This window comes from Cornus florida, unplaced genomic scaffold, assembly GCF_030987335.1.
Source record: "Cornus florida cultivar Cherokee Brave unplaced genomic scaffold, ASM3098733v1 CherokeeBrave_3.0.0_Hap2_Chr04, whole genome shotgun sequence".
Taxonomy (NCBI): Eukaryota; Viridiplantae; Streptophyta; class Magnoliopsida; order Cornales; family Cornaceae; genus Cornus; species Cornus florida.
In genome coordinates, this window is record NW_026775574.1 from 24715166 (window position 1) to 24734142 (window position 18977).

Genomic DNA, 18977 nt, shown 5'->3' on the forward strand with positions numbered 1-18977 from the left:
TTTTCATATAACACAATTAAGCATGCTTTACAATAATTCTAAGAAAATTACACATGCTTTCATATATCATTTCTAACAATTTATCAATACAATAAACGTAAAAAATCAACACTTAGGCATGCTTTCATACAAATCAACTAATACATAAAATCAAAAACTTTGTACACCACAATTAAATCATTTAGGGATAATCAACACCAATTAAACATACTAACAACAATTATCAAGAAAGTAACTCACATAGGTACAAGAAAATATGAATTAGAGACCCCTACCTCAAAAAGAAGCAAAACCCCCAAATTGAGCCCAATCCAAACCCTAAATTTCAAATTTTCCAAATGCACCAAACGAAGAATTTCTCCGATCAAATCATAGATCTCGACGTGCTCTTTAATTTGCCACAAACGGCACTCAAAATTTCCCACCGATTGAGAAGTAATCAAGGCTTGAATTGTATGAAAAAGAAAAGAAAAAAGAAAAAAAGAAAGAGCAGAGAGATATTGCATGAAAGAGAGTGAGGGAAATGATCAGTATAATGGCCTTAGGGCCATTAAAAGTGAATAAGCTTGTGGGCCCCACCACTTTCACACCATTAATCTTCACTTTTATTTTATTTTATTTTATTTTCAAATCTCGGCAGATGCAAGATATAGTCTCCTTTGCACTATATGTATATGTATACATACAAAAGTGATAACACAATATCAAACCCATAATATCTCTTGTGGGACACGCGCTAGTACACATTACCATTTCCCATTTCCCTTCTCTCTTATCCCACGGCTAGCAACATCCCCGTGTTCCATTAAATTACAATATATATATATATATATATATATATATATATATATATATATATATATAATGTAATAACTAAAACAAACCCATTATATGGGTCCCGCCAAAAACACATTTTCATACCTCTTTCATGTCTCCCAATTCACCTCGACTGGCCTACTACCCATAGACATAATATATATATATATATATATATATATATATATATATATATATATATATATATAATATGCAAACAAAAATCAAATAAACTGTCTCCAATTAATCAATCTCCAATTGATAAGTCTCCAATCAATTTAATTATAAGAACTAAAATTATAATGAAATAAATTAAAATCTAAAAAAAAATAAATAAATAATTTGGGTTGGTGCGACCGAGCGTGTGCACAAAATAATGCACAACACTTTAGGTTTAGAAATAATGTCAAGTGGGCACCATATTTTAAAATTTATAAAACCACTAAACACTTATACTATGGAGTATGAAGTGAGCAGGGATCGTCCCAAGAGATCTAAACAATTATAGGTTTTCCAGAATTGAATTCTACTTTAGTGCTTATGTGATTGCCAAAAGGGTTTTGTTTGTGATTAAAACTAATTTTAAACTAAATGATTGCAATAAAGAAATAGAGTTTAAGAGATTGGAAAGAGACTTAAGGTGTAGGATTCACCACTAACCACATTCCCTAACTCACTCACTTTCAACTAATTGGGGAAATAATACTATGTAATCTATATGTGGCTAACAAGTGCAATGAAAAGTGTAAACCATCAATTTCAAGAATGAATCAACTACCTAATGACAATTAAACTAAGTGTAGTGCAATTCACCCATTCAAAGCATGATTTATCAATCCAAGTTACAAATTTAACACAAATTAATCTAGAAGATAATGCAATTGTGACAAAAAGTATGGAATTCAAACATAAGTATGGATGGTCTACTTACCTAATAATTGAATTGCAATTAAATTAATTAAACTAATTAAACATGAATTTAAAACTAATTAGACAACAAATTAACCTAAACATATAGTACCATCCATCAAATGGAAGCATTTTTCATCAATTTGAAACACAATTACAACTAAGCAATACCATGCATAGCCATCACAAGAATCAATTAACAAAGAATTCATGTGTAAAATTTGTTTATCAATCAACCACACCTAAGACAATATGAGATTAATACAGATAATCAATTGGAAGAATTTAATTCATAATATTCAAGACTATACACTAATTACATAAATTAATCCCCAAAAAGTATGAAAAGAGAGAGAGAATAGGTTACATGCTTAGGGTTTATCCAACCCTAAGTAGAAGAATCAGCCACTCATGGTTGATGGAGTCGAAGACAGGACAATCCCCATCATCTGCTTCATCTTTTCTGAACTTTTCTTCCAAACCCTAGCCTGTTCTTCCTTTTTCCCTTTCTTCGCGTGTTTTTCCAGAGAGAAAATACGATACTACGATACAGAAAAATAAATCAATTAAAACTTTTTTTTTTCTCTAATAATTTTTACCTAAATAAAAACTAAAACTAACCCTAATCTAATGGCTCACTGGGCCTTAAGTAACAATCTCATTAAAGCCCAACAGTTCCCAAAATGAGCACAAAAATTAAATAAAAACTGTAATGTTGCTAAGTCCTGGGGGATCGATCCCCCACCCTGGGGATCGATCCCCCCAGAGTTGAAAATTTCCTTTAAGCCCTATTTAGCTCCATTTTAGCCCCGAACTCATTAGTTTGCTTCTTCATCTTTGGGAACATCATCAAAAGCCTGAGATTGACCACTTTTGAAGAATAAACACACTATACGAGCAATGGGCTGCGACCTCCTTTTTGCCATTTTCTGAGCTTTTTTTGAATATCTTTGCTTGACTCTAAAAAGGCTTTAATGGACCGTTCTTAGCTCAGTTTAACTTTATTGCCCTGAAATACACATAAACATAAATTAGGACTAAAACATGAAATTAAGATAGCTACAAAGGCTGAAATACCCTAACTTAGGTGCTAAAATGTGCAACATTTAAGCACTTATCACGCCCCCAAACTTAGATATTGCTAGTCCCTAGCAATGAACTACAGCATGGAAATAAAATAAACATATATACAACTATGAACTAATAAAACAAATAAAGATAACACCACTTTCGTAGAGATCACGGTTGCATTTAGCATATGCAACAAGCCTTTTAAACCCCTAGGTTACCCCTAGTGGACGAGTGAAGTCTCGTGAGGGTTTACAGAAATGGTACCCACAAACATCAACAGCTCTTTCTTACTTGAGAAGTAACGACACATATTAAACAAGTGTTGAAAGTAGACTACCTCAAGTATGCAAATTTCTGCCATTTCTAAGCTATTATCAACGTTTCAACATCATGTAAGAAAAAACGGTCCACCACACATCAATCAATTAATAATGCAAATTGAATCAATTATATCATCCTTTTAAGTGAACTGGCATCAAAATGTGTTGCTATCCTAGCAAATCAAAGTAATGGCATAGCCTTACCCTCAAACTAGCATGCAGATATAGTACCAGACATCAAGACATTGAATGAACCTTGTTATTTAATCAAACATTCTTTTTTTTTTTTTTTTATTGATTTCATTTTTTATTTTTATGTATGACCATGTGCAATGTCCAAGTTCCTTAAGCTCTTTAATCACCCCATGTAACAAGCGTTGAGCCAACGACTCCCAAACCAGATGGTCTTAGGGCGTTAAGTGTAAAGACACTCCTAAGGGCGTAATGACTCGGAATGGCTAGGTTACGAACTCAAACTAATCATACATCTTACATTCTTCCCTTGTCTTCCTTTTTAATCAGTTGACATGTTGAAAGAATGCAGTTTTTTTTTTTTTTTTTTTAATTTATTTCTTTTCTTTCCTTTGCAAGGTCATTTTATCAAGAATGAAAGCTTTCAAAGCATACTAGCTCAATTGGAACAAACCAAAACAATAATCAACTAAGCATGTACCCCACAAATTGAATGCTAGTGTGCGCAAGTGTAAATGTAGAATTCTAGAATCAACTCTCAAAGTATTTTCAACCAACAAGATGATGTGTACCACAAAAGCAAACATGATGTCAAAAGTTAAAATTTACCCCTAAATGGCATCCTAGAGCATACAAGAAGTATTAGACTCTAACAACTTGTTTTTTAAAGGCACTATGCTTCAAAAGTTCGAAATCATTGCCAAACACATCTCAAATCTCATCATGCATTTAAAGCTTAACTTAAAATAGAGTGAAGCATGATGACCTTACCCCCAAACTTAAACTGTACATTGTCCTCAATGTGCAATGGGAACAATGTAAAATGATGAAAAGAGTATACCGTGATGGCAACGATTATGAAGTCCAGCAATGATCCAGTAGGAAAGATGTCTCCCCCAAACTTGGATGCAAAAACCTAGTTGTATAACCATACTAGCAAACTCACATTAAATAGCATATGGGATAAGCAATACCTACAGTCCAAAACAATATATAACATGCTGTAAAGAGATATGAGATGAAACCCTAGATAAAAGATGAAACATGTATAACCAAGCATAAGGGCATATTAGTAACATATTTTTGATGTTTGAAATTTTTTTTTTTTTTTTTTTTAAAAAAATCAAAGAAAAAGATTATGTGTATACAACCTACAAAAGAAATAAAAAATAAAATGGGCTAAGATTAACGTCTCTAGCGGATTGGGACTTTTGATTTTTTTTTTTTTTTTTATTTATGTTTTTTTTTTTTTGTATTTATTTTAAAAATAAATAAATAAATAAATAAAAACCTTATTACAAAATCTACTGAATTGATTCTTGTTTTTAATTTTTTTACAATCAACAATTTCATTTTTATTTTTATTTTTATTTATTTATTTTTTATTATTATTTTTTTTAATCATATATTCAACACTTTTTTTTTTAATAAATAAAATCAATGCAATTTATTTTTTTATTTTATTTTATTTTTAATCAACAATTCAACTTTTTTTCATTTTTTTTTTTTTTTAATGCAACTTTTTTTTTTTTTTTGTTTTTTTTTTTATGTGTATATATATATATATATATATATATATATATATATATATATATTTTTTTTTTTTTCTTTTCTTTTCTTTCCTTTTTCTTTCTTTCTTTTCTTTTTCTTTCTTTCTTCTTCTTCTTCTTCTTCTTCTTTTTTTTTTTTTTTTTAATTAACATCACAAGCTTGCCGGAGAAGACAACCGGCAGAACTGGGTAAACCCAGTCTAAGAATCGCCGGCGAGACCCAGCGACGACGGAGAACTGCGAAGCTGTAATCGACGACGAACCCAGCCGCGACGCCGTTTGATGAACCAGCCGCCGGAATCGCTGGGGAAAACGACGAGTTACAAGCTCGCCGGAGAGGGCCAATCCGGAATCGGACTGATTCAAGCACGGCCGGAAGAAAACAGACAGCCGTGACGCCGACGAATTAAACAAGAACCAGGAAATGGCGCTGGAAGATGAACAGATGCGACGCCGGAAAGAAAACAGATGCAGCGCCGCTGCTGTTTTTTTTTTTTATTTATTTTTTATTTTTTTCAGAAAGACGACCCAGACGCTCGCCGGAAAGACCAGCCGCGATCACTGGAGAATAAAGGACGAGTCTCAAACCGGCGGCAGAAGGAAAACCCAGTCGAAATCGCCGGAGAAAAGCGACCCAGAAGCGCGACAGAGAACCCAGCCGAAATCGCCGGAGAAAAACAGCGACCTTGATGCGATCGCTGGAGAACGGCGACCCAAACTTAACGCCGGAATATGACCCAGGCGCGGCACTTGTAGAACAACGAAAGAGGCAACGCAGAACAGCGTCCTATCCGAGATCGCTGGAGAACGACCTAACCGCGACGCCGGAGGACGAACCGGCCGTGATCGTTGTTAGAAGACGCAGCCGCGATCTGAATCGCCGGAAGGAACAGCCGCGTCGGAAAATAAAAGGCGAAGCCAGCGGCGAACTCAAACCGTCGGCGGAGAAGAACTCAGAACCATGGCGCCGTTTTTAACAGCCGCGACACCGTGGAAGAGGAGAAGAGATCACGAGGGTTGGACAATGAAATTGGGTTTAGAGATTTTTGGGGGAAGAAGCAGAATTTCAAGCAACAGAGAGAGGAATGTATTCGTGGTTTCAAAGGCCAAGCTGCGCGATCGATCTGCTTTGATGGGGGATGGACAATTTTAGGCAAAAAAATGTCCCCTTCACTGTTTAATAAGAAGGGAGAAACATAAGTAAAATGGGATCGATCCCTTTGGACGGGGGATCGATCCACTTGGCCTATTTTTTTGTTGCTCTCTGTCAAGAAAATGGGATCGATCTCCTACCCATTTTGGGGATCGATCTTTCTTTTTTTCTTTTTTTTCAATTTTTCAAATTTTTTTTTTAAATAATAATAATAATAATAATAAAAATAAACAAAAAAAAAAATAAAACAAAACAAAACTAAAAAGAATATATACACTAAAATGAAAAATAGATAAAAAATAAAATAAAAATAATAATAAATAAAATTGAAATAAAATCACTTATCAACCTATACTAATTAATACTTTTTAAATTTTTTTTTTTTTTTTTATTTTTTTTTTTTTATGTTTTTGAATAAATCAAAATTAACATGAAATATATACAAAAATAATAAAAATAATAATAATAAAATAGAAATAAAATCAAACACCAACCTACATTACTCATTTACAATTTTTTTTATTTATTTTTTTTTAAATTTAAAAATGCATAAATGTACAAAAGGAAAAATAGAAATAAAATAATAATAAAATGAAAATTAAAATGCAACGAAGGAGAAACTCGATACAACTAGTGTTTAACGTCGCTAGAAAGACGTGAGATATTCTCAATCTTCAAAATAAATGGGATCTACCAAGAGGGCAGATTCCACATTTCTTTGAAAATTTTGTCCATCAGTGTATGGTTTAAGCCTTTGACCATTAACTTTGAAGGTCCCTTCATCTTTTAGATTTTTAAGTTCAACAGCCCCATGAGGTGAGACGGAGATAATTTGATAAGGGCCTTCCCATTTGGTTCGAAGCTTTCCAGGGAAAAATTTGAGCCTAGAGTTGAATAACCAAGCCTTTTGACCGGCTTCAAAGGACTTTTTCACAATATGTTTATCATGAAATGCTTTTGTCCTTACCTTGTAAATTTTTGAACTATCATAGGCATCATTTCTCAATTCCTCTAGCTCATTGAGTTGGAGTAAACGGTCCTTTCCAGCCTTATCAAGATCAAAGTTGAGCCTTTTTATTGCCCAAAGTGCTTTGTGTTCTAGCTCAACCGGAAGATGACAAGGCTTCCCATAAACAATTCTATATGGAGACATGCCTATTGGAGTCTTGTAAGCTGTCCGGTAAGCCCACAAAGCATCGTTCAATTTTCTTGACCAATCTTTTCGGGTCGGATTGACAGTTTTCTCAAGAATATGCTTGATTTCCCTATTTGATACCTCGACTTGCCCACTTGTTTGGGGATGGTAAGGAGTGGCCACTTTATGTGTGACAGAGTATTTCAAGAAAAGTTGCTTCAAGAATTGATTACAGAAATGTTTTCCTCCATCATTTATCATAGCCCTTGGCATACCAAAACGAGCAAAGATATTTGATTTAACGAATGCAATTACCACGGAGTGGTCATTCGTTTTGGTAGCACAAGCCTCAACCCACTTTGAAACATAATCAACAGCAACGAGGATGTATTGAAAGCCATAAGACATTGGGAATGGTCCCATAAAGTCTATGCCCCATACATCGAAGATTTCAACTACAAAGATTGAAGTTAAGGGCATCATGTCTCTCTTTGACATTGATCCCAACTTTTGACACCGAACACACACCTTATAAAAGTTATAGGCATCTCGGTGGATAGTGGGCCAGAAGAGCCCACTTTGAAGAACCTTCAAAGCGGTCTTTTTTCCACTAAAATGCCCACCACAAGCAAGTGTGTGACAAAATGCAAGGACGCTCGGAACTTCACTTTCCGGCACACATCTCCTGATGATTTGATCCAGGCAATAACGAAACAGAATGGGATCTTCCCAATAGTATTTCCGGATGTTAGCAAAGAATCGGTCCTTTTCTTGTTTTGACCAATTAATGGGAAGTTTGCTGGTTGCAAGATAGTTAACAATGTCGGCGAACCAAGGCAACGTCCCATTTGAGATTTGAAAGAGTTGTTCATCCGGAAATGATTCATGAATTTCAAGATTTGGAGAAGATTCAACCATTAATCTAGACAGATGATCGGCAACGACATTGTCGGAGCCCTTTTTATCCTTGATTTCAAAGTCAAATTCTTGAAGAAGTAGAATCCATCTTATCAAGCGAGGTTTGGTTTCCTTTTTCATTAAAAGATGCCTAAGAGCGGCATGGTCGGAAAACACAATTACCTTGGATCCTAAGAGATATGACCGAAATTTATCAAGGGCATATACTACGGCAAGTAACTCTTTCTCGGTGGTAGAATAGTTCAATTGGGCACCTGAGAAAGTCTTACTCGCATAGTATATAGCATATGGTAGTTTACCTACCCTTTGCCCCAAAACAGCACCCATTGCGAAGTCGGAAGCATCACACATAATCTCAAATGGTAAAGACCAATTTGGAGGTTGCATGATAGGAGCGGATGATAGAAGAGTGCAAAGTTGATGAAAAGCATTTAGGCATGCTTCATCAAAGACAAATGGAGTCTCCTTGGCAAGAAGGTTACACAAGGGTCTAGCAATTTTGCTAAAGTCTTTGATGAATCGGCGATAAAAACCGGCATGTCCTAGAAAGGAGCGAATTTCTTTCACCGTAGTAGGTGGAGACAATTCAGAAATTAGCTCAACTTTCGCTCTATCTACTTCTATTCCTCTTTTAGAGATGACATGTCCAAGCACGATTCCTTCTTGAACCATGAAATGGCTCTTTTCCCAACTTAACACAAGATTAGTCTCACGACATCTTTGAAGCACTTTTTTGAGATTTTGGAGACACGAATCAAATGAGGACCCAAAAACCGAGAAATCATCCATGAAGACTTCTAAATACTTCTCCACCATGTCCGAAAAAATTGACATCATACACCTTTGGAAAGTGGCAGGAGCATTGCACAATCCGAAAGGCATCCGTCGATAAGTAAATGTACCGAAAGGACATGTGAATGTGGTCTTTTCTTGATCCAATGGATCTAAGGCCACTTGATTGTACCCCGAGTAACCATCTAGGAAGCAATAGTATTGTTGCCCAGCCAATCTTTCCAAGATTTGGTCAATGAAAGGCAATGGAAAATGGTCCTTCCTAGTGGCAGAATTCAGCTTTCGGTAATCTATACAAACACGCCATGAAGTGGCGGTGCATTTCGAAATAAGATCACCCTTAGCATTTTTAACAACTGTGATTCCCGACTTTTTAGGAACCACTTGAGTTGGACTAACCCACTTGGAATCAGAGATAGGATAAATGATTCCCGCATCTAGAAGTTTGACAACCTCCTTCATGACCACTTCCTTTATATTTGGGTTCAATCTCCTTTGAGCATCCCTAAATGGCTTTTCATCCTCTTCCATGTGTATGCGATGCATACAAATAGAAGGGTCAATGCCTTTTAAGTCAGCCACACTCCATCCAATGGCTTCTTTGTTAGCTTTAAGCACTTCCAAAAGATCATTCTCTTGGTCATTTTCAAGATTGGAAGCAATGCTGACCAGAAGAGTCTCTTTTGGGCCTAAGAAGGCGTATTTCAGATTTGATGGAATGGGGCTTAAGCTCAAGAATAGGAGGAGAGATGAGAGATGGAACTGGTGGAGTACTAGAGAGTGAAGGAAGAGGTTCTTTCTTGCTTTTCCAAGGTGGGTAATCCAAAGTGGCCACAGAGTCCATTAAAGCATTCACCTCACTTATGGATCCTTCTGTGTCAAAACCACAACTTTCAAATATTTCACAAAGGCACGCCTCAAGAGGGTCCTTAGATAGAATAGAGGGAAGAGTCTCCTCTATGGTTTCATCCAAGACATCCACTAGGAAACACTCGTCTTCATCTGTGAGATGTTGACTCGCATTGAATACATTAAGCTTAACCATCATGTTGCCAAAAGAGATGTCCATAATGCCGGATCTACAATTAATGGTGGCATTAGCATTGGCAAGGAATGGCCTTCCTAGGATGACTGGAATGTGATTGGTGAGATTAGGGACTGGCTCAGTATCTAGTACCACAAAATCAACCGGGAAATAAAATTTATCAACCTTAATTAGAATATCCTCAACAATCCCCCTTGGTTTCTTAATTGATCTATCGGCTAGTTGGATTACTACCGATGTTGGCTTCAAGTCCCCTAATCCTAATTGCAAGTAAACAGAGTATGGAATGAGATTGATACTTGCACCTAAATCAAGGAGAGCTCTACGAACCTCTTGGTTTCCAATAACACAAGAAATAGTCGGAGCACCCGGATCCTTGAACTTAGGAGGAGTGTTAGAAAGAATGATGGAACTCACTTGTTTTGTTAAAAGCACTTTCTTAAGGTCCCTTCCCTTGCTCTTCCTCTTTTGTGTGCACAAGTCCTTCAAGAACTTTGCATATGGTGGAATTTGCCTAATTGCATTTAGAAGAGGAAGATTGATTTTCACTTGTTTAAACACTTCCATCATATCATGAATTTTTCCTTCTTGTCTCCCAAATGATGAAGTCTCTCTCAAAGCTTGAGGAAATGGAGCTTTTGGCTCATAAGGCTTCTCTAATTGGGGAGATGATGATGAAGATGATGGAATGTCCTTTTTGGAACCACTAGCATCTAAGGAAATTGGAATAGAATTTGGAATGGGATGGATGCAACCACTTGGTTGTGCCAATTCATTATCCTCCTTAGGTACCTCTACCTTATTATCCACTTTCCTACCACTCCTTAAGGTAGTAATTGCTTGAACTTGCTCATTTCCAGAAAATTCTGATGAAGGACTTGCTTGCGCCATAAATTACCCTTTAGGATTGGTCTCAGTTTGACTAGGCAACTTACCTTTGATGAGAATATTGATTCACATTTTGAGGATAAAATGAAGGACAGTAACCTTGAGAATTTTGATTTTGATTTTGGAGATGTGGGGGAACATACTTTGCTTGGTAACCTTGAGTTTGAGGAGGGTTTGCACCGTCTCCTTGATTTCTCCATGCAAAGTTTGGATGATTTTTCCACCCCGGATTGTAAGTATTGGAATAAGGGTTGTTCCCTTGATGAATGAAAGCAGCATTTGCTTGTTCTTGAGACTCACTTGGTATAATTTGTCCAAGAGGGCAATTTGAAGTATGGTGAGTGTAACTAGAACAAGTCATGCACATTTCATTGGAATGGTGATGATATGATTGAGTTGCCGGACCTTGATTCAAAAGGAATGTATCAAACCTTTGAGTAAGATTTTTGACCTCAGCGGCAATTTCCATGGAAGAGTCTATTTGATTTATAGCTTTCTTTCCTCCCATATGTGCTAGGTGACTACCCCTAGAAGATGAAGATCTATGCATTGAGTTTTCACTCATTTTTTCGAAAAGTTGCCAAATTTCATCTTCATTTCTTTCAATGTAGCTTCCGCCACAAGAAGCATCAACAATGCCCTTATTGGCATCGGATAAACTTGAAAAGAAACATTGAACTAATTGCCATTTAGGAATGTCATGATGTGGACACTTCCGTAGCAAGTCATTCAAACGTTCCCATGCTTCATGAAGGGGTTCTCCTTCTTGTTGTTTAAATTCACGAATAGAAGTTCTCATGGCATCAGTTCGACTTGCGGGGTAATACTTTTTTAAGAACTCTTGTTGCAATTGTGCCCAAGAGGTGATTGTATTTGGCCGCAAGTTGTTGAACCAATATTTAGCTTTATCCCGAAGAGTGAAAGGGAAAAGCTTCATCTTTAGGACTTCTTCCGGAACATCCGTGATTTTCACGGTGGAGCAGACTTCCAAAAACTCATCTAAATGTTTATAAGGCTCTTCATTACTCAACCCATAGAAAAGGGGGCACATGTTAATGGTGGAAGCCTTAATCTCATAATGATGAGCACGGAAATTTGGCAATTGAATGCAAGTGGGTGCATTATATTGATTTGGAGTGTAACGATCCCTAAGGACCATTAGAGGATTGAGAGGATTGAGAGGAGGATATGGCATCTGACCTTGTTGAGGGTATGCCATTTGAACATATTGTTGTTGTTGCTCACCAATTGGGGGAACAACATTTGGCCTTGGCATCCCTAGATTAGGTTGTTGCACCGCATGATTAACTGGTTGTGGCATTCCCAAGGGTGGATGCACACCTTGAGGATCCACAATATGAACTTGTGGTGGGTGGTGCACACCATTATGATCCACATGACCGAGATCTACAATGGGATCTTCAATTGGATCTTCCATTAAAGGTGATGGAAGATCAAAATTTAAAAGATTAAGATGACTTTCCCTAGTACTACTTCTTAAACGCCGAAGAAAAATTTCGAGATTTTGATTTACAGGAGCAAGAGGACGATTAAGTGATCTACGACCATGCATGCACTAGAACAAGTCAACACACCAACATTTCAAAATTTCAACCTCCACATACGATGTTCCCAAACTCCTCAATAATATCAATGCACTTAAAACAAATAAATGCCTCCACACGGGCCGATGCCTTCTACAAGAAGGTATGCTTGGACTTAAAAATAAAACAATTCAATTTAAGCCTCCACTTGGGCTGTCCAAAGCATGCAAATTGGTATACAATTAAAGTACTAAAATTAAAGAGAACTTACAGATGGTCCTTAAGCAACTTCAAATTTTTTTTTTAATTGCTTCTAAGTCCAGCATTTGCTCCACTTTGCTTTAAGTACTTAATTGACAAATCAAATAAAAAAACAAATTAAAAATTAAAATGACTTAAAAGTAGACAATCAACAAAGAACTAATGTTTAATTCAATTCTTCAAAACCGTTAGATCCCCGGCAACGGCGCCAAAACTATGGTGCGACTGAGCGTGTGCACAAAATAATGCACAACACTTTAGGTTTAGAAATAATGTCAAGTGGGCACCATATTTTAAAATTTATAAAACCACTAAACACTTATACTATGGAGTATGAAGTGAGCAGGGATCGTCCCAAGAGATCTAAACAATTATAGGTTTTCCAGAATTGAATTTTACTTTAGTGCTTATGTGATTGCCAAAAGGGTTTTGTTTGTGATTAAAACTAATTTTAAACTAAATGATTGCAATAAAGAAATAGAGTTTAAGAGATTGGAAAGAGACTTAGGGTGTAGGATTCACCACTAAGCACATTCCCTAACTCACTCACTTTCAACTAATTGGGGAAATAATACTATGTAATCTATATGTGGCTAACAAGTGCAATGAAAAGTGTAAACCATCAATTTCAAGCATGAATCAACTACCTAATGACAATTAAACTAAGTGTAGTGCAATTCACCCATTCAAAGCATGATTTATCAATCCAAGTTACAAATTTAACACACATTAATCTAGAAGATAATGCAATTGTGACAAAAAGTATGGAATTCAAACATAAGTATGGATGGTCTACTTACCTAATAATTGAATTGCAATTAAATTAATTAAACTAATTAAACATGAATTTAAAACTAATTAGACAACAAATTAACCTAAACATGTAGTACCATCCATCAAATGGAAGCATTTTTCATCAATTTGAAACACAATTACAACTAAGCAATACCATGCATAGCCATCACAAGAATCAATTAACAAAGAATTCATGTGTAAAATTTGTTTATCAATCAACCACACCTAAGACAATATGAGATTAATACAGATAATCAATTGGAAGAATTTAATTCATAATATTCAAGACTATACACTAATTACATAAATTAATCCCCAAAAAATATGAAAAGAGAGAGAGAATAGGTTACATGCTTAGGGTTTATCCAACCCTAAGTAGAAGAATCAGCCACTCATGGTTGATGGAGTCGAAGACAGGATAATCCCCATCATCTGCTTCATCTTCTCTGAACTTTTCTTCCAAACCCTAGCCTGTTCTTCCTTTTTCCCTTTCTTCGCGTGTTTTTCCAGAGAGAAAATACGATACTACGATACAGAAAAATAAATCAATTAAAACTTTTTTTTTTTTCTCTAATAATTTTTACCTAAATAAAAACTAAAACTAACCCTAATCTAATGGCTCACTGGGCCTTAAGTAACAATCTCATTAAAGCCCAACAGTTCCCAAAATGAGCCTAAAAATTAAATAAAAACTGTAATGTTGCTAAGTCCTGGGGGATCGATCCCCCACCCTGGGGATCGAGCCCCCCAGAGTTGAAAATTTCCTTTAAGCCCTATTTAGCTCCATTTTAGTCCCGAACTCATTAGTTTGCTTCTTCATCTTTGGGAACATCATCAAAAGCCTGAGATTGACCGTTTTTGAAGAATAAACACACTATACGAGCAATGGGCTGCGACCTCCTTTTTGCCATTTTCTGAGCTTTTTTTGAATATCTTTGCTTGACTCTAAAAAGGCTTTAATGGACCGTTCTTAGCTCAGTTTAACTTTATTGCCCTGAAATACACATAAACATAAATTAGGACTAAAACATGAAATGAAGATAGCTACAACGACTGAAATACCCTAACTTAGGTGCTAAAATGTGCAACATTTAAGCACTTATCACGGGTTGTCACATCTTATATGGAGGATGTTAGATTATTGATTTGTTATAGAGGCAAAGTGATTGCTATTTGATTGATTACTTGTTATTTGTTTTGTTAGTGCATGCATGGTCGTAGGTCATTAAATCCTACCCTTGTCCCACTTGATTTCCATCTTGAATCAGTTGTTCATAATCCTAGGAGAAGAGGTAGTTCTCATCAATCTATTTCATCAATGGATGAGCAAAATGACGACCATGTGGAGGGCCTTGGTCATATAGACCAACAAGGTATCCTCCACCCTAATGTGCATCATGACAACATCCAAGTCCCATTAGGCATGCCTAGACCATTCATTCCACCACAGCAATAAGGCCAAATTCCATTGGGAATGCCTCGTCCAATTTTTCTTCCATAACCTCCCATGGTTCAAGTTAATCACGGTGTTCGTTTAGCACCACCGGTTGGGAATCCTCCCATTGCTTTGCGTAATCATTATGTTCCGAATGAATACAATGCACCAACATGCATTCAATTGCCCCTATTTAGAGCATATCACTATGAGATTAAACCGCAAACTATTCAAATGCTTCCTAACTATCATGGACTTCCAAGTGAAGAACCGTATAAGCATTTCGAATAGTTTCTTGAAGTGTGTTCCATCGTGAAATATACGGACATGCCGGAAGAGGTTTTAAGACTCAAACTTTTTTCCTTTTACCCTTAGAGACAAAGCAAAATATTGGTTCAACAATCTTAGGCCTTTTTGGATAACTTCTTGGGCAGAAATGAAACAAGTGTTCTGGAAGAAGTACTACCCGGTATCTAAGACCAATGCTATGAGAACTTCCATTCATGAATTTTCTTAAAGGGATGTGGAATTGTTTCATGAGGCATAGGAAAGATTTAATAATTTACTTAGAAAGTGTCCACATCATGACATTCCTAAGTAGCAACTAGTCCAATACTTCTTTGAAAGTTTGCCGGATAATCAAAAAGGAATGGTAGATGCATCTATGGGTGGTTCTTATCTTGATAAACATGAAAATGATGTTTGACAATTGTATGAAAGTATAAGTGAAAATTCCATGCATAGATCCTTATCTTCTAAAAATGGTAAAGTTCTAGGTGGAAGGAAAAATGTCGGCTTATATCAAGTTGACAATTTAAATGACATAGCCGCCGAAGTGAAATCCTTAACTCAAAGGTTTGATCAATTTTTTATCAACCACAATTCAGCAAATCAAGTGTCTTCCTCCCCTAATTATGTTCATCATTCATCTAATGAATCTGTATGACTTGTTCTAGTGTCTTACATTCTACTTCCAATTGTCTCTATGGATATGCACAAAATGAGCATCAAGAATAAGTTAATGCTGCATTTGTTAACCAAGGGAATAATCCCTATGGCTCACACTACAATTCCAGGTGGAGGAACCACCCAAACTTCTCTTAGAAAAGCCAAGGGGAAGGCTCAAACCCTCCCCAAGGTGGTTTTCAAGAAATGTATGTTCCATCTCTAATGCAAAGCCAAGGTTCCTAAGGTTATAGATCTTCATTTCAATCATCACTTGAAAACCAAATTTCAAACTCTCATTTTCCTAATAAATCCTCTTATTCCCAAGGAAATTCTAGGAGTCCCGCTTTTAAGGAAAAACTGTTGACCGCTTTGGGTACTCCAGAGGTAAATACTCAATTGCTTTATTCCTATTCTCAATCCATTGCGAAGATAGAAACCCAAGTCAGGCAAATAGCTAGTACCTTGAATACTAGAGAGAAAGGGAAGATGCCTCTAAATACCCCACTAAAGCAACAATTTGTGGTTGAGACCAATTCCTTATAAGAAGGTCACACAATTGAACATGTCAATGCGGTGACAACCTTGAGAAGTGGGAAAATTGTTAACGACCAAGTAGGTGTTTCTAATGAAGAGAGTGAACTGGTGCAACCCAAAGTTAACACCTGTCCCGTTTCACATTTTATTCCTCTTTCATTACATGTGCATGATCATCTTGTTGAGAAAGTGGTGAAAAATGATTTGAAAAATTCTTGTGTTGAAGATGTTTTGAAGAAAGACTTTGAAAAGGTTTTTGAACCAAAGGCTCCATTTTTGGATGCCTTGAAATGATCCATTTCTCTTGAAAAGCAAAAGACCAAAGTGAATGAAATAATTGGAGTGTTTAGGCAAGTGAAGATCAATCTTCCACTTTTGGATGCAATCAAATAAATTTCAGCTTATGCCAAATTCTTGAAAGATCTTTGCACCCAAAAGAGGACGAACAAAAGCCAAGCACCAAAGAAAGTGGTCTTGACCAAGCAAGTGAGCTTTATTTTGCAACACAACACTCTCCCAAAATTTAACTCCGGTTCACCTACCACTTCTTGCATCATTGGTGACCATGTCATTAATCAGACTCTTTTAGATTTAGGAGCAAGTGTTAACTTTCTTCCATACTCGGTATATGTTAAATTGGGTTTATGAGACTTAAAACTGACATCGGTAGTGTTGCAACTTGCCGACCGATCCATCAAAAAGCCCCAGGGTATTATTCAGGATGTATTGATCAAAATTGATAAGTTCTTCTTCCCCGTTGATTTCGTTGTCATTGACACAGATTCGGTTCCAAATCCCAAGAGCCAAATTCCCGTTATCTTTGGTCGTCCTTTCTTAGCAACCACAAATGCCAGCATAAATTGTAGGATGGGGACAATGAAAATCTCATTTGGCCACATAAAAGTGAAGTTGAACATTTTTAATCCAACCCCGAGTTCAATAGACAAGTATGAAGAAGCCTATGTTGTGGAAAAATATCTTGACAATGAATTTAATAAAGTTGAGTCATTGCTTGAAAATCATATTTCCAAAGGTTTGCCTTCCAATTTGATTTCAAAGATAGTTGTTTCAAAAACAAAGTTTGAAAAGGCATGGAAGCCCAAGATTTGCTTTGACAAAGGACCGTTAATCTCCTTTGAGTCAAATCCAACAAGTTCTCTAGGGAATAATTTGTTGGGTTGGATTCAAAGTACTTTTCACCCCGTCAAGGAGGCGATACACAACAAGATCTTTGATCCGGACTAAAAGAGCCCAACGGCTTACTAGAGACGTTAAACACTAGTGCTTCGTAGGGTTTACAATCTTATTCCTCCCTCATTTCTATTTTACCTTTCATTTCTTACGTCGTCTAGATATGTTCTGAGTTTATACATATTGTTAAGGATTTTGATTGAGAATGCTTGCACTTTCAGTTTCGAATTTGACATTTAGTGTCTGTTCGATAGATTTGAGAAAAAGTCAGATCGATCGAACAATCATCTCTGCATCCAATCATTTCTCTGTCCCATCGAGCATAAATTTCCTGTATATTTCAGCTCTCTGTGTATCGTGCGAATCTCATTCTCGATCAATCTGAAATTCCAAGATCGATCCAGTTTTCCCTTGGATCGATCTTCATTCCATACTTAGAAATTTTTTTGAAGGCCATGAAAAAGCAACTCTTTGTGTATCGATCGAACATGTCTGTAGGTTTTCACCTGTTGGATTGATCGAGGTTTGATCAATTTATGTTCGATCGATCTGAATGCTTCCTGTTGACATTGACTTCTTTTTTAATTTTATTTTTAATTTTTAATTTTAAAAAAAAAAATCAAAAATTCGAAAATATTTTTTTTAATTTCAAAAATTGTTTTATTTTCAAAAATTCAAAAATTTTCAAAAATACTTTATCGTTTTGTGAGTCAGATCGATCTGAGTTCCTTCATGATCGATATAAGTTCAATCGATCTGATTTCTTAGTGATCAATCGAGCATGTCAGAGATCATTTTTTAAAAATATGACCCAAGGGTCATTTAGATTGATTTTAGCATCGATCTCGACCCTATCTCTCTCCCACCACTGTTTCATTTTCTTCCCCATCTCCAGCGACCTTCCAAGCTTTCCAAACTTGATCCTGATCTCATCTTTCTCTCATTCCACTAATCTCCTCTTGATTTGGTAAGTTTTTAGCTTCTCTCTTTTGTTTTGGAAGATCCCCATATGTTTTAGATGTTGCCTTGTTAGATCTATGCCTTTCCATGTTTACTTGTTTCCATTTTTGAGTTGTTGAGCATGTGTATGTATATATATATATATATATATGTGTATATATTTTTGCATATATTTAATTCAAATTTCAATCTCGAGGGTCACGTGCTAGTTTAAGTGACCAATCTTAATATGTTGAGGTGTAGAGGGGCCTACGAGCTTACTTGGGTGCCCCCCGTGTTGTCTATGTCACAGATCTGTGACTTTTCGTATTTTTACAGAGTTTGATCGATTTGAGTCATTCTCAGATCGATCAGAGCAAGATTGATCTCACCATGTCCCGTCGTTCTCAGATCTCATCTTTTTCTTGATCGATCACCCTCCATAGTGTTCATGTTAGTTTATTTATACCCAATGCCTGTGTTTTCCACATTGGATGCATTTTATACTTATATTGTTTAGCATTCTTCACTTATTTGAACA

At 36.1% G+C, this 18977-nt stretch overlaps 1 non-coding gene across 1 annotated transcript; it reads left to right on the forward strand.

Annotated features, from left to right (window-relative positions):
• Positions 1–11484: 11484 nt before the first annotated feature.
• On the forward strand, positions 11485–11591 carry LOC132305685 (small nucleolar RNA R71). The gene has a single exon (XR_009481667.1). It is a non-coding gene; the product is annotated as a small nucleolar RNA R71 (small nucleolar RNA).
• Positions 11592–18977: the final 7386 nt, after the last annotated feature.